This window comes from Lactuca saligna, chromosome 7 (genome assembly GCF_052625555.1).
Source record: "Lactuca saligna cultivar CGN05327 chromosome 7, ASM5262555v1, whole genome shotgun sequence".
Lineage (NCBI taxonomy): Eukaryota > Viridiplantae > Streptophyta > Magnoliopsida > Asterales > Asteraceae > Lactuca > Lactuca saligna.
In genome coordinates, this window is record NC_136423.1 from 159,371,924 (window position 1) to 159,375,532 (window position 3,609).

Consider the following 3,609-nt stretch of genomic DNA (forward strand, 5'->3'; position numbering starts at 1 on the left):
ATATATATATATATATATATATATATATATATATATATATATATATATATATATATATATATATATATATATATTTGAATTTTTATTAACTGTATCAAATTATCTAAATGGTTAAAACTCAATGATATGTGGCTATAAAAATTACTTAATGTGTGGCTGTAATGTAAAAATAGTTTAGCATGTGATTAAGAATAATTCTTACTTTCTGTTTGTTTAACTTGTGAATGTTAAAAAAAAGAGAGAGGCAATACAATGAATAAATATTATAAGTTATAACTAATAAATTATATATTTGGAATTATATAATAGACGCTGCATGCATCTAGTAAAAGTAGAAAGAGAGAATAAAAATGATTAATTATTATAATTAACAAATTATATACTTGAAGATATCTAATAGACGTTGACATCTAATATCGATTCTTTACAATACAAATTGAAAAAAAAGCAAGGCGAAACCATAGGGATTAGGGCATACCGAACAAGAATAACCACAAAGATGCAAAGACGCTTCTAGTTTAAAGTTGATATTTTCTTCTTTGATTCCAGTTTCAAGAAGCAACAGTGATTCATAATCAATCAAGGATTACACATTACACAGGGCATTAATCGGTTTGTTCTTCCTTTTGATCCCTTTTGAAGTTTTCCAGTAACTTCAATATATTTGAATGATCAATAACGCTATGATTTTATTTATTTGTATTTTTTGTTTTGCTTTTCCTGTAGATGGAGGAAAGTGCACCAGAGATTGACTCCCCATTATCAATTCTAGTTCCTACCAAACATGTAGTGAGTTCACCTCACCTCCTCCAGGATCTAAGAAAAAATCAAGAAAAGAATCAAATGTTTGGCAGCATTTTGTTAAAAACAATGACGATCCAAAGGCTCCTAGGGTTGTATGTAAGATTTGTGATAAGTCTTATGCTAGTGGTGACAGAGCATATGGAACAAGTACCCTTAGGAATCATTTGTTTAATCAGTGCCCACACGAAAATTCACTCAGAATGGAAGATAAAAAACAAAAAACTTTGATTTTCCAGAAGAAGTTGTGTGGGGCTAAGAGTGGAAGTGTTGAAGGAACTAATTTAAAGGCTGTTGGGCTTAGTCAATCTGATTGTAGGCTTGCATGTGTTAAGATGATTATCCTTGATGAATTTTCGTTTAGCTTTGTAGAGCAAGAAGGCTTTAAGTTATTTTGTAGTGTCGCATGCCCCAGGTTCGATATACCATCACGCACCACGGTTTGAAGGGGTATCAAGAATTTATATTGTGATGAGAAGAAAAAATTAAAGAACTACTTTCCTAAACGTTCACAAAGAGTTTCTTTTACCACTGATACATCGACTTCTATTCAAAATGTTTGCTATATGGTGTTGACAACACACTTTATAGATCATGAATGGAAAATGCAAAAAAGGATTTTGAATTTTTGTCAAATTCCTAATCACAAAGGAGAAACAATAGGAAAAACAATTGAGATATGCTTACAGGAGTGGGGTATCGAGAAGGTATTTTCCATAACGGTTGATAATGCATCCTCTAATAATGTGGCTATTAGTCACATCAAGAAACAATTGCAAATATGGAAGACTGCGATTTGTAATGGAAAGTTTATGCACATGAGGTGTTCAACACATATTCTTAATTTAGTTGTAGGTGATGGGTTGAAAGAATTAAATGCTTCTATAGTTGCGGTTCGTAATGAGGTTAGATATATCAGAGCATCTCCAGCTAGATTAGGAAGTTTTCAGAATTGTGTGAAGAGTGCTTGTAAAGAAGATAAGGCTATTATCTGCTTGAACGTATCAACAAGGTGGAACTCAACCTTTTTAATGTTGGATAGGGCAATAAAGTATTTAGATGCTTTCAACTTGCTAGAAGAAGAAAATGAACATTATGTGAAATATTTCAGTGATAAAGATCAAAATGGAAGGAGTTTAACAGGATCACCAGTTTCTAAAGATTGAGATAACTGTGCCATCTTTTGTAAGTTTCTGAAAATATTTTACGAAGCTACTCTCAAGTTTAGTGCCTATTTATTTGTTACTGAAAATTCTTATTTTCATGAAATATGTACTATACGTGGGAGAATATTGAAATTATGCGCTAGTGACCAGTCAATCTTGAAAGATATGGCTTCTAAGATGAAGACCAAATTCGACAAGTATTGGGGCTGTGTGGAAAAACAAAATGTGCTTCTTTATGTGGCTGTTATTCTTGATCCTCAGTATAAGATGAAATTTGTGATATTGTGTTTGAAAAAGCTATATATTTTAAAAGAAGTAGACACATTAATCGCTTCTGTGAATGGTTGTTTGTTAAAGTTGTTCTTTCACTATGCCGATGAATTTAAACTGAGAAGATGATGATGACGATTCATTTAATATGTTTGAGAGCGAATTTGAAAATGAGTGTGAGAAAGATGGGGCATTTGATACATCAAACGAGCTTGATAGGTATTTGGAAGAACGGAATGATGGGGAGAGAAAAAATAAAGATTTTGATATACTGGAATAGTGGAAAATATCTTCATCTAAATATCCTATATTGGCAATGATGGATAGCGATGTTCTCGCCATTCAAGTTTCAACTGTTGCATCCAAGTTAGCTTTTAGTACAGGAGGAAGGATGCTTGATTCGTTCTGAAGCTCTTTGAATCCTAGCATGGTGCAAGCTTTGATATGCTGTCAAAATTGGTTAAGAACTTCAAGTTTGGCATTAGACATGGGTTCACTACTAGAGGATATAGATGCGTATGAATATGTTGATTCAGGTATATTAATTGATTTTTTCATTATATATATATATATATATATATATATATATATATATATATATATATATATATATATATATATATATATATATATATTATAATTTAAATTTTATTGTCTTGTAGATAATGTAAGTGAAGTTGTTGATCTGGATTAAGATATTTTGACGAGTAAATAGACAAGTTAAAATGTGGTAAGTATTTGGTAGTGTCAAAATTGTTTTCATGATTAAGTTATTATTAAAATTTAGTTAAATTCCTGCTCACAAACTTTGAAGTTTAATATTTGCAGAACTCACATGGAAAATCACGAGAAAGGAGATCCAATAGTGTAATGGAGATTGAATATATCTTTTGGTGTATATGTATAATATATCTTTTGGTTATTTCTACTATTTAAAACTTTAACTTTTGAAGATGTTTAGTATATTATGAATTTTGGTGGCAACCTTGTTTAATATACTTAGTTATATGATTTTGTTGCATGGTTGTAAATGAAAGTCACACAGTTCAATAAACCGCATTTAAACCACAAACCGCACAAACCGTCGCATTAAACCGCACCGCACAATGCGGTTTAAAACTTTCGTGGTGCGGTTTGTGGTTTCAAAAAAACTCAAACCGCATATGCGGTACGTTTTGCGGTTTTGCCTCAAAACCGCACTGCACCGTACCGCGAACACCCCTAATTAATATATCAAAATAAAAATCTTCGGAAAAATCTTAAAATTTTAGTCTAATTTATGAAAAAGTCTAAAACTAGATTTTATTTACAGAAAAGCACAGAATAACGGGGTTAAAATTTCGAAAAAACCCTTTTCAGACGGTTTGATAGA